At 44.1% G+C, this 13,678-nt stretch overlaps 1 protein-coding gene across 1 annotated transcript in view; it reads left to right on the top strand.

Annotated features, from left to right (window-relative positions):
* The window catches only part of LOC147023277 (uncharacterized), a 61,903-nt gene extending 49,091 nt beyond the window's left edge, over positions 1 to 12,812 (top strand). Inside the window, exon 3 of the transcript XR_015060121.1 lies at positions 12,693 to 12,812. The gene's annotated coding sequence lies outside the window, so the exon portion shown is untranslated. The remainder of the gene's footprint in view (positions 1 to 12,692) is intronic.
* The last annotated feature ends 866 nt before the right edge of the window (positions 12,813 to 13,678 follow it).

Here is a 13,678-nt window from a genome sequence, read left to right as displayed (position 1 = left end):
TCCTATATGACATCCATTTTTTTTATATCTTATAGTTTCCAAATGGTAACCCTTTCAACTTGGGTGTCCGAGGGCCATTGAGCATTCCCGCTGAAAATTGAAAGTTCACTAGCTCCAAGAAAGTTGAACCTAATCGAATGAATCTTTACATGCTTATAGACCGTAATGAGTACTACAACTTTGCTCATTTGCATAATGACCTATCTCGAGTAGGTCAGGGGTCAAAGGTCAATAGGTGCATTTTTTGGGCGAAATTACCATTCAAGGCACCCTTGCTCCTCCACGGAGTAACCGATACGAATGACAGTTCATAGGTACAGAGTACTCAATGGGTACTACAACTTTGCTTCAGGACATATTGACCTATCTCGGCTAAGTCAGGGGTCAAAGGTCAATGAGTGCATTGTTCGGGCAAAATGACCATTCAAAGCCCCCTTGCTCATACACGGGTTAACCGATACGAATGCAATTTCGTAAGTACTTAGTACTAGATTAACTCAGATCAGGGGTCAAAGGTCATCGGATGCTCGGCGACCCATGGCCGCCTACCGGCTTGTCTGTCTGTGTGTCTCTGTCCAGAGTATAACTCCGTGGACTTTGATCCGATCTTGATGAAACCTGGTTATGTGTTCGATATCAATGTATAGTTGTGTTTTCCTGGATGAGGGCGTGGCTACGCCCATTGTGGGCGGACCCACAGCCAAAAAATAGCTATTTTTAGGGGGTAGTCGGATTAAAAATCTATCTTCTCTGAGGGAATTGACTGAATGGAATGGGTTCTTCGGTATTTGAATTGCAAAATGAATTATCTAAAACTTGTTGTTGTCCGATTTTTCATTTTCATCCCAAGGACAAGGTCACAAGGTCATAAATTTAGAAAATTGCAAATTTTGACATAAAAATCATACGACTGCCCAAACTTTGAGAGCTCGGATGACAATTTTTTTATGCATAATCCTGAGGTCATTCCCCACCGAAAGTCTTGAAACCATTTTGCTATATCTCGAACACCTTGCCCGTGGCGCCCCCTTCAAGTTTGTTTTTACGCCGATTTCATCAAAGTATGGATAATCCGAGGAGTGCGAAATGCCATATAGTCTATATGACGTTATATTGTTCCAGGAATGTTCCAGAGGAAGTTTTTTTTTACCAAAGGTCATAATCCTTGACCTTTGACCTTTAAAGGCCACAAAGGTCAAATTTTCAAAGTTGTGGGAATCGAACCGGGTTTTCGACCTTCTTCGACGAACTAACTCCAATAAGCTATAGCACGTATCCTGTTTCCTTATTTTAATGTCCACAACATTGTTTTGTGACCTTTAAAGGTTATGCAAAGGTCAAATTTTGAAACTTGTTGAACGAAACCGGGTTTTCGACATTTTGCAGCTTATAACCTGTCACTCGTACCACATCATGTTGATCATTTTTATAACTTGGTCAAACATCATCACATTGTCTCATCCTTGACTTCTGAAACAATCTACATCGTCAAATACCGCTCGTGAACCATCGTCATCTTCAGACTTGTTAATATTATAAATATAATTTGAAAAGGGATTTGAATCCCAGGCTTTTCCAGCGAGAGGTCGAGTAATTATCCACTTTGTCAAGAGAGATCTCTCATGAACAATATGGCAGCGTGGGGCCCCTGGGCAACTGCCTTGTGTTCCCATGCCTGAAGACGGCCCAGCAGTGATGAACCGGGTACAAATTGGAATAATAAAAACAACACGATTTCATGGCTATGGGGTCTTCTGAAGACCCATCACACCTCTTCGACCCTTGTGACTCCTAAGACCCTTTTTGATCCCTTTGTCTTGAGCTCTTGTGATTGAGTGTCAAGTTCTTCGACCTTTTTGAACGCCACACCACCTACACGTGTATCCTCTTTGGAAGCTAATGAATCGTGGTTTGATCAAGCGATTGCATTCGAGTAGTGGAAGCTTGATTTGAAGTTGCACGGCAGCGATTAAGATTTTTTCCCCTCTTTGGAATGATGGGTTGCCCGGTTCGAGTCCACCACCGGGCTGTCACTTTTTCCTTTCATGGATACATCAACGTATGGGTATGTATATATATATATATATATATACATATATATATATATATATATATATATATATATATATATATATATATATATATATATATATATATATATATGTATATGTACCATGCTGCTGAAATGTTTCGACCGAATTTCTAAAAATCATTTCATCAATTCCCAGGTTCCTTTGGGAAGATTGTTTTCCCGCCATTGGGTTACCCACTTCATCTTCTGCACATGGAGCACATTTTTCACTTCGTTCACTCGCCTTAAAACAACTGTCAAACCAATTCGAATCTACGTTTATAAGACGAGTAGCCTCCACATACCCTTCTCTGTTACTTCATGGCAGATTCAAGTGATCCTGACAAATCCTGAGATCGCTGTCCAGTACTCGAGGCGAATGAACAAACAAAACAAACAAACAAAAAAAAATTAAAAACATAAATTACATATCGCATTTGAAACAATGTATATTCGCCATGGCGGTGTGGTGCGACGAAGTACTTTCAGCTTTTGGATGAACGCAATTCCGCTTTTGTTTGAAACTCGTTTTGGTGAAAAGAATTCGGTTGTTCGATATTATTGCTTTTTTGGGGGACATTTTTTTATAATGCCTGGAAACCTTCACATTGGGTCTGAAAGGAAATTGATTTCATTTCGAAAGGTTTAATGAATGACGCGTGTTCAAGTTTATTGAGGTGAGGCCTGAAAAGCGATTTATATTTACGGTTTTTTTTTTATTAACATTGCTATTTTTTCCACACATTTTGATTTTCCTTCCCACGATTCCTAACTTTGAAATGAGATCTGCTAAGAATGATGTAATTCACACTTGTCGTTTTCACGAGCCCTTTCGCAATTCGCGCGTTTTGGTCTGTTGGCCTTTGAGAGGGAAGGGAACATAGTGAAGTGACTTCCGGTATACTGAGCTCACGTGACAACAACAAGGGGCAAATTATCTCTCATTGATATGTTATGACTGTGATGAGAAAAAGCTTCGATTGGTGAGTGAAAATTTGCAAAGAACTCTTCCACCGGTGGCAACTTGAACATAATTTCCAATGTGCTTCATTTTCTGCATGCGTTGCAAATATTTGTAAAGTTGTACTCGATGTCGACGTGCGGCGCAGACGGGGATAACCACAAGATAACCGCTTCCCTCCGGCAGCCTGCCTGGTGTGACGTGATATTTGTTTTATCAACGATTAATGTTATTGTTGTTGTTAAATGGTCATTGTTCGTGTGCTTTTTTTTTTTTCTTTTTCAATTTTTTTAATTTATTTTCTTTCTTTCACTTGTCCTGTCACTGTCACTGTGTCACTAACAGCTCAACAGAATTTCTGGAATCACACAGTCCTTTAATCTTGTCTTTGCTTGACATCACAATCCACGATTTATTTTACGTTATTTCATGTCGAGGACCAGTGATCTTGAGGATATTCCACTCAAACAGTTTCAGATGGCAGCCTCAAAAAGGCAGTCTCAAAAAACAATTATATCTCGCATGTTAAGGTAATTTAAGTATTGCAACTTCTAAAATCAAGACGTACTACTTCATCATAAATAGCTATCATACACTGAGATACCAGGTGAAGATGGGGTTAAAGGATACTGTAAGTCTATGATGGGTTGGTAGGATAGCATAGGCCTTATAGGTATGTATCCAAAATAACCCAGATTTAAAATATATATGTAGTTGCAGCCACGGGTACCGAGACACCAGCTTGTCACTCAGGGGGATTAATCCCTGGTTGTCCTCGGTGGAGCTGGACCTGGGGCCACCACTCACAATTAAGGTTGTGGCACAGTGGGTTGTTTTAAAACCACGAACGCCACCCAGTTAACCACGAGTTCCAGTGTCCACCGTCTAATTATTCCGTTTAACTAGAGGTCACGTGGTTACCTGAGTGGGGAGCGCGCCCTCGGCAAAGCACCAATGTTATCTCGATTAGATTTTAATTAGGGCGGCCGAGCGTTTTAACCGCTGGTGCGTGCCGACGATTTTTGGTCAAATCTGTGGTAATTACCTCCCAGTCTATCGAGGTTTGGACAATGCTCGACCAATGGAAGGAAAGGACAAACACGGACAGGTTGGAAGTCAATAAATAATTTATTAACAATAACATAAATAAATGAAAAGAACTTTTTATTTTCTGAGGTGAATAAATTTCAAAGCAACCGAAATGAATTACTCAGGCAAAATCAATCAAAACGACAGGAAAGACAGAGCGGATGCTTATCGGGGGTTGACTTACAGCTAAACACAGACAAGGGTACCCAGATCATTCGGGGGGGGGGGGGTGGGGAGAAGAATCGTCTCACTTACCAGAGAGTAGTTGTCCGTGAAGTGAAAACGTCCTGAAATGTGTGCATGTCACGTCCGTCGCCAGCACCCAGCCTTGCCATGCACCCTCTCGCAAACAGCTTTGAATGCCAGTCAATGTCTGGGAGGGCACAGAGATCGTCTGTCGCGAGTTTAGACCCTGGTGCTGCGACACGGGCAGTTCCTCACACTTCACGAAACTGGTGACGTCCAGTGATCCACACGGTCCGTCGATGACTGACCTGCGCCTCACACGTTGGTGCCTTACTCGTTGTCGGCGTTGCTCACACCCACACGCACACCACACGCTTGCTTGCTCAAGCACTGGGAAGGACGAATTGTCTCGTTGGCGCTGGTCAGACATGCACACACGCACCACACGCTCGCTTGCTCACTTGCGTGCTTGCACGCTTCCTCGCTTGCATGCCCCCTCTCTGGCTCGCTTCTTCCCTCGCGCGTTTCAACTCTCACATTCTTTTTGGCTCGCTTGCCCTCTCGCTTTCTTCTCCTCCTTTTTTGCATGCTTGCACCCGCTTCTTGCTCGCTTCTCGTGCTTGCTTCTCTCTCTTTCTTCTCCTTCCTCAGAACACACCTCCAATTCTTTGTTATATATGCGGCCCGTCTCGGCGGGCGCAGAGTCCCCCCCAAGCTCACCCCACCCCGCTTGCGCACGGTTACCATGACGACCCGCGCGCTCTCAAAAAAGGTGGGTGTCAGCACTCGCGAAAGAAATGTGTGGAAACCTGTCTGTCGTAAAGAAAAAAAAAAGTTTCCCATATGAGAGGCGATCTATTCTTTACCCTTCTCAATGCATCACGTTTAAAATCCCATTAGACATGGGGATGGGGCTAATCTGAACATGCATTTAAGGAATTTACTGTCTGATGACCTGGTTGTGTAGATGCATTCATCAGACCGGATTCTTAAATCCATAACACTACCCCTTTCCCTATCCCAGACTCGTCCCGAGTCATCCAACAGCTGGAGACATTGGTTAAAAAAATTACAACATTGTAATTAGCACTACCGTGTGACATGCAGGTGAAGTTACCCCTACCTAGTACGTTTTAACTCTACCCTTTCGTGTGTGCGATTAATTTAAACGAGATATTGTTACGGATTTGGAAACCTTGTTGCCGCAAACGGTCAGAGTCCCCGTAGTTCAGTTATTTCGATAAGTACGTGTTTATAGTTAGAATCCATCCCCGACGTCTAATGGGAATTTCGTGTGTGCGCTACGAGTTATTTTTTTTAGTTAGGTTTTTACAACAATGCCACCATCCCTCACTCGACTTAGTCGCCATTGCCCACATGTTTTTTGCTGAGAGTGTGGGCGGAGCCTCCGTCGCTTCGGATCGAAGCTCCGCCCCAAGGAAGGGCATGGACTGTTTCCTCCAGCCAATGAGCAGAGGACGAGCACCACACGCGCGCCCCAGCCAATCGGGAGGCTGACCACGAGTCGTCCGACAACCCCTCGTCCAATCAGGAGGCGAGGGGCGAGAAAAGAAATCCCTCCCACCTCAAGAGAGAAAAAGAGACAAGAGGATGGCAGACAGGAGAGATTGTGGCGATTGGCTTGGTCTGCTGTCATGGTTCGAGCGTCTGCGACCCTTTGCGGTGGATTCTCGTGGTGGTGGTGGCCGAGCTGCCGGGGACGTGGGCCGTGGACTTCGGGTCGTGGGTTTGAGTCCCACCGTGGTGGTTCGGAGTCTGTGTGACCGCACGAGGCAGGAAGGTAGCCCCATCCCGGCTCTACCGAATAAAGACCCACGGGGTCGTGTGTGTGTGTGTGTGTGTGTGTGTGTGTGTGTGTGTGTGTGTGTGTGTGTGTGTGTGTGTGTGTGTGTGTGTGTGTGTGTGTGTGTGTGTGTGTGTGTGTGTGTGTGTGTGTGTGTGTGTGTGTGTGTCCGTGGGCCCCGTCTGTAAGTAGAATTGTATAAGTGTTTTCCTTTCATTGTGCATTACATTTCTTTATTCGTGATAACTCTGCTCTGTGTCTCCCCTCCCCGATTATTGTTATAAATAAACTCCTGTTAAATGTACCAGCTGGTTTTCTGTGCTTTCCTTCATTGGCATCGCAAGGTGCGTATTGAGAAATAGTGAAGCCGTTCGTGCCGTAAATTGTTCATTTGGTCCAGCGCGGCTTTGATAACTTCCGCTCGGTTACGCCAGATCCGAGTCGGTGATAGCGACTCGATACGGGCAAAGTCGGCCAAGGGTGTGGTTTCCCCGGTAGTTGAACGGCGTAAGTACTGAGGTAAGTTGGAATTAGCCAAGTGGACCCAACCTCGTGCCGTCAAAATATTGGTGACCACGGTCCTCGAAGTGACCCGTGACCTTTCGGAGTTGTCCGAGATTCACGACAAATTCCGGGTGTTCAGTGGGAGACGACTCCACTGCTCCAGCTCGTGGTCGTTTATCGCCACCGAACCCCGCCCCACAGCAATATATCCCACCTGATGCGTTGGAAACTACCTAACTGACTCACACAGCCAACCTTATGCGACACCGAAATTGCCGGAATTTTTGAAACTACAACACACAACCGGTGGGCTTTAATAATATATACAACTATATACAATTTCTGACCCAGGACCTGCAGAAATTCAAAAGAAAAATTGTGGAGAGGGGGAGGAACACTTGTTGACTCCTTGCCACTTTCATGCTCTTCACCAGCACACCTAACAAAATAAACCGGCAGGCCAGTGACCGGCATTCAGGCCATACACGTTGTGGCCTTCTAAACAAAAATGGTCAAGAAGCAGCAGCAACAAGAACAGAGCCACTTCCTCCACTGAGCTGCATTTATGCAGTTCATGGTCATTGTGATACGTGGCAAAAGAAGTGAAGCAAAGTGGCATGAGCCTGGTATGTGGTTGGCGTGAAGCTGGCATGAGCCAGAAGGAAGCTGGTATGAGCTGGCTGGAAGCTGGTATGAGTTGATACAAAGAGGGCTGGAACAAAGGGGCAGCCCACAAGTGTGGTGGCATGCTGCTACAGTAAATGAAGTTAAAACAAAAGAAAACAAACAAAACCACCATGATAATGAGAACAGTGTCACCTGGCATGAGGCTGCAGCGATTAGCAGTCCACAGAACAGGTGTGGGTTTAACACAAGTCACGGAGCAAATGGTGAAGTGAGGTGAGTGATGCCTTGATGTAGACAGGTGATCCAGCAAGGTGAGCGATGCCTTGATGCAGAAAAGCTTTGATGGTCCTGGGGCAGTGGCGAGACAAAGCGAAACATCAAGGCGAACAGCAAACGGCATGAAAAGAAAAAAAGGTAAACCAGGTCCGACCAACATGGTCAGCCGGTCCCTGGTGTGCACATACCTGGGGCAGTGGCAGTGGTGCCGGGAGAGAGAGCTCGAGGTTGGTCCTACTCGTCCGCACCCATCCATCTTTCCCATATACACTACCCTTGCCCCCCTCTTGATACAATTCGTCGCTACGTCTCGTCTCCTATATCCCACTATCCCCATTGCCAAATTCGTACCCAATCCCCCCAAGATTCCTTGGAAAGGAAGAACAGAACTACATGCAATCCTACATTTACATCGTGACAAGTCTCGTTCTCAAGTCCGACAGGAGGGTAAGTCCAGCAGCCTGCGATCATCCCAAAAGTGGATGGTGTGAAGGGGTCTTCATCAATCCTAACTACGCTAATATTGTTACACTTTTAAACTTTCCCCTGGGTTATACCCTGCTAAGATGCCTTTGTTAAACTATGGGGTTCTAAAAATCCAAATTCCCATTGCCTGCGTGTTAGTGCTCTTACAATTTTGGGCCTTGCCCTCAAAATTTTCTTTCTGTACCATCGCACAATTTCGTGCCTGGGTAGTGTGGCTCCACTAGCAGGTCTGCCCACCTGCATACTCACCATTAGCATCCCCAGGATGCTGGAGCTGCTTCTGAGCTTGCCTGCTCCTCACCCTAACATGGGGGATACCCTCACTGGCACTCCCCCCATTGATGCCCACTTGGCATTTTGGTGCCCCGGGTCCCGCTACTCGGGCACCTGGTCCCATTGAACACTACACTGGCAAGCCAGGCCCCTCTCCTCGGGTACCTGCGTCCATGAATACACTAATGGCCCCCTGGACCTACCTATGGGCTCACCTGGCCGATGAGCCCCCAGCGCCTGGGGTGTCTGCTTCATCCTAACACTACACTCACAAGCCACACCCCAGCTGGTTCATTATCTCCTGCACCCTACACACACACACACACAAAAAATATTTTTTAGAAGCTTTCCACAATCAACACCAACCGCATAATGACATCCATGTGTAAATTTACCTAATCCCCCTACCTAACTTTAAACTAACCTCCGGGTTTCCTTGGGTGGGATCCACTCCCCCCATTCAATCCTTTACACCATGCATTCCGTTACTCACACTCATACCGGCCATTGCCCTGCCCTCACACTCATAATTCATCTATCAAACACAAACACATTTCCACTCACTGGCGCATCATTACATCGCTAATTTCCTCTAACTAACTCGTGCACCCTCATCATCCCTTATACTACGCACGTTCCATTTAACTCTACGTAGCTAATCTATGTCCCCACTACACGTTCAATGTCTGTCCATGTCTTCAATCCATTTCTAAATTCTAACCTAAATTTCCCCTAACTCGTGTTACCGGGCCCCATGGAGGACTGCTCATGCCCCATGAGGCCGGCCTATCTAATGCTAAACCCTTCCCCTAACGCATGCTCCTTTGCCCCGGTGTGTGGAAAATTCTGTTTGATCAGTTTGATTTTGTCAAGGTCTGAGGAGGGTGGAGAGGCTGTGCCTGTCTGTCAAAAGGATGAGAGATGTCACAGCAGAGAGTGGAGTCATCAGCAAAGAGGTAAAGCAGATTTTCCAGAGTCAGTTAGATCAATGATGAAGATTAGGAATAATATGGGGGCTGAGAACACTTCCTTGGGGTACTCCAGCCTTGACAGGGAGAGGTGATGAAAGGGTTCCGTTGAGAGCCACATGTTGTCTACGAGATTGGAGGAAGTCAGTAATCTAAGTGTGAAGTTGGCCTTGGATTCCATCTGCAGACAGTTTGGAGAGCAAGGCAGGATGTCAGACTGTATTGAAAGCTCGATATGTGTCCAGAGAAACGGCCCTGATCTCATGTCTGATATTGAGGGTCTCCACCATTGTTGGGATTATGGAAGCAGCATGTCCAAGGCAGAGTGACCAGGGCTGAATCCAAATTGATGATCTGAGATGAGGCTGGTGGAGAAAAGGAATGATTTTATGTCAACTGTGATGATAGACTCCATGACCTTGCTGATGATTGGAAGTAAACTAATTGGGCTGTAGCTACGGGGATCTGTTTTTGCACATTTTTATGCAATGCTGTGACGTGGCAGGTGGATCCCAGGTGGATATAGGAGACCAGTCCTGAAGTGTATATAAAAAAGTTTAACAATAAAAATATTAACGTGAATACGTGAAGTGCTCATGCAGAAGCAGGTCACACTTTTTGACCCTCGAATAGAGGGGTCCGACAGTATATCACTTTTCTTTTCTTTTCCTTTTTAGGTCATTTCCAATGACCTAATAATATTGGTAAGAGAAAGGGTAATATGGGTCCGTCCGTCCGTCCGTTCACAATGAAGTTGAAGCGGGAGATCTGTTCATTAGTGATCCTGATAGAGGTCGATTGAGACGTACACGATGGTATGACTTTCAAGGTCACCGAAGGTCAAGGTCATGAGGCCTTTGAAGTTGCGAAAATGACGATTTTCAAATTCTATCTCCTCCGCCATTTCTCAAGCGATCTTGAATGTGATTGTAGCATATGAATCTATGGGACAATATCTAAATTTTGGTCGGGCCGGATTTTCGATATTCGCTTTCGTTTTCGTGTCACGTGACTTCAAAGTTGGCAAAAATGCGAAAATGACGATCTTCATGCCAAAATGACGATTTTCAAAATCTATCTCCTCCTACATTTCTCAAGCAATCTTGAATTTGATTGTGGCATATGAATCTATGGGACAATATCTAAATTTTTGTTAGGCCGGATTTTCTATATTCGCTTTCATTTTTGTGTCACGTGACTTCAAAGTTGGCAAAAAATGCGAAAATGACGATTTTCAAAATCTATCTCCTCCTACATTTCTCAAGCAATCTTGAATTTGATTGTGGCATATGAATCTATGGGACAATATCTAAATTTGGTCAGGACGGATTTTCGAATTTCGCTTTCGTTTTCGTTTTCGTGTCACGTGACTTCAAAGTTTGCAAAAACTGCCCTACCTTCAGGAGGCTATATATTTTCTTGCAGAAATGACCATCACTCCCACACGGGTGTATTTTTTTAAGTTCCAGTGGAACACTGGAGGGTTTGACTGAATGTTGTCTGGGTCCAGTAACATCTGTGATTCCACACAATCTTGGAAATACAGTGCTGTATTACTTTGCCATCTGACTGGATGCTGATCACCCATGCATAGATAATGCCGCCAATGATTCCAACTGCTACTAGATGCCAGGCTCTTTCAGACAACCTGTTGCTGAATAATCTCAAAAAAAAAAAAAAAAGAAAATATTTGGTGGTATTCTGCGTTGCTGACCACCTGTGTGTGGCAGGTGTTATATTCGCTTCCTCTTCACTTGTATCCGTAGCTCTGAGTCTGAGAGATTTATTTGGCTTCCGGTTTTAGATATGCCTGCTATTATCTGTTCCCCACAACTGCCACACCCTTCTATCATCTCTGTGCCCTCGAGTCCCATGTCTTATTCGTATCCCTTCTGATGAAGCGTGAAGTTTTGGCCGATGTGAAGCTTTGACCCCATCGTTTTGTTTCTTCTTTTCTATAGTGGCCTCTGGCTGGTAGAGAGGCTTGTTGTCCATATTACATGGAGGACAGGATGTTGTATGACATTCTTGGACTTTTACATGAACAACACAAAGATGTTGGTGGACAACTGACAAATCAACATGGTAGATATGGAATTTGAACCAAGAATCCCAGCATGTTTAGTTTTATGTTCAGGGGGAACACCAACTTGGCAAACCAACATTATTCCTGTTATTTTACCCATTTCATGGAACCCTCATTCTCTACATTGGAGTTGAATACGGTATATTTTCATCATGCACACTGAGCTTAATTGCTGTATTCTCCTTTCTCCGACTCATTTTCACCTTTCCTATCCTTCTCTTTCTGCTAGTTGTTTACATACTGATTATTTACTTGCAGTTGACATCATTAGGTCATCTCTTCGAGCATGACCGAATAATATTGGTGTTGAGAGGAGAGGTGACGATCCGTCCGTCCGCCCGTCCGTCCGTTCACAATGAAATTGAAGCGGGAGATCTGGTCATTAGTGATCCTGATAGAGGTCGATAAGACGTACACGATGGTATGACTTTCAAGGTCACCGAAGGTCAAGGTCAAGGTCATGAGGCCTTTGAAGTTTCGAAAATGACGATTTTCAAATACTATCTCCTCCGCCATTTCTCAAGCGATGTTGAATTTGATTGTGGCATATGAATCTATGGGACAATATCTAAATTTTGATCGGACCGGATTTTCGGTATTCGCTTTCCTTTTCGTGTCACGTGACTTCAAAGTTGGCAAAAAATGCGAAAATGACGATTTTCAAAATCTATCTCCTCCTACATTTCTCAAGCGATCTTGAATTTGATTGTGGCATATAAATCTATGGGACAATATTTAAATTTTGTCGAGCCGGATTTTCGATATTCGCTTTCGTTTTCGCGTCAGGTGACTTCAAAGTTTGCAAAAACTGCCCCACCTTCAGGAGGCTATATATTTTCTCGCAGAGATGACCGTCACCCCCGCAACGGGGGTAATTTTGTGTTTGTTTTGATTTTGCTTTTTGTTAGCATGGCTTCTGTAGTTCCTGAACACTCTTATTGTGTGCGCTGCATTAATTTTTGACACATTAATTTGCTTGTCTTTTTAAAATGAATTTAACTTCGTGTAAGCTCTTTCACGAGTGCTTTTTTCTATTTAAAAAAATACAACAAAAAAAAAGACGACAGCAACAACAACAAAAAAGATGTGGGATTCTTAATCCCTTGGAGTAAGGAATAGCAGATTGAACAGCCAGCTTCGATGTCCCCTCTGAAGGACATACTCGAATGAGCCAACACCCTCTACCTGCAGAGCACCAGGATTATGGTTTGTGGTCAAATCCTATTCCATCAGTGAATAATCCTTCACTTATATGCCTGAAGCATGCTACTTCTATAAGCTATCTTATCATGCTGGGAGCAGTTTATGGACTTGGGAAGTTTAATAAGAATAGGTCTTAACCAGGTCTGCTTGGTTTGCAGGAAAATTGTGAGAAACGTGGAGAAAATGGAATGTCGGCTTGAGGGAGATGACGGTCATGTTGTGACACTGACTAATGGCAAACTCCTGACCCTTGGTCGTGTACCTGCGACCGGTGTGACTGACAAACGTTGTGCCCGGCAGCAAGGTCAGTGGTGTAGTAGCCAGACTGGGTTTTGTGTTTAAAAAAAAAGAAAAGAAGTAATGATTCAGTGTTATTGGTAGCCTCCTCACAAAGTACAAGTTTTATTATGGAATCCTTGAATATTACAGCATATTGATGAATATGTTTATCCTTGCAGTGGAACTTGTGGCTGACTTCAGTAAGAAATGTGTTGGTGTTAAACAGGTGAGTCCTTGTCCTGTTTTGAAGCCTGAGCTTGTGCTGGTATGTGTAAGCAATATCTTCTGACTGGGACCATCTGCTTGTTTTTTTGTTGTTGTAACTTTGGCTGTTTACTGTGACTAGTATAGTGAATTGCGGTCAATGTACCACATCTTGAAGAATGAGAATGTGAGGATTATAAATTTAGAATAAGATAAAAATCTCACGTTTTACCATCCAAACTGATTAAGGGGCTGTCTATCCATTATGTGCATATTGAAGTTGCAAAAAAGGGTGGGGGGGGCAAATTTACATTGAGAAAAGAACAGTTTTGAGAAAAGGATGAGAGATTAATGGATAGTTGGTGATGAATGGGAGAAAAGAGGAAATATGTCCTCACATGAACAATTCAGAAATTGTGCCATTATTGCATAGTTTTTATGTAGACAACTGTGCAAATGGCTTGAGTTTTCCAAACAGTGATGGAATTTGTTTTTGAATAAGAAAATTTTGAACATGACTAACAATGTACGGACTTGGGAACCGTAGGCGGTCTAACAGCATTATAGATATAATAGTCTTGTCATGTTTTGAAAACGAGCTTCACTGTTTAATTCGGCAACCTCCGTGTCTTTGAGTGATGACACAACACTTGCGTGGCTG

This window comes from Eptatretus burgeri, chromosome 7 (assembly GCF_056783735.1).
Source record: "Eptatretus burgeri isolate ZD-2024b chromosome 7, Ebu_testis_v1, whole genome shotgun sequence".
Lineage (NCBI taxonomy): Eukaryota > Metazoa > Chordata > Myxini > Myxiniformes > Myxinidae > Eptatretus > Eptatretus burgeri.
The sequence above is the reverse complement of the archived record's forward strand: the minus strand, read 5'-3'. Positions and strand labels throughout refer to the sequence as shown.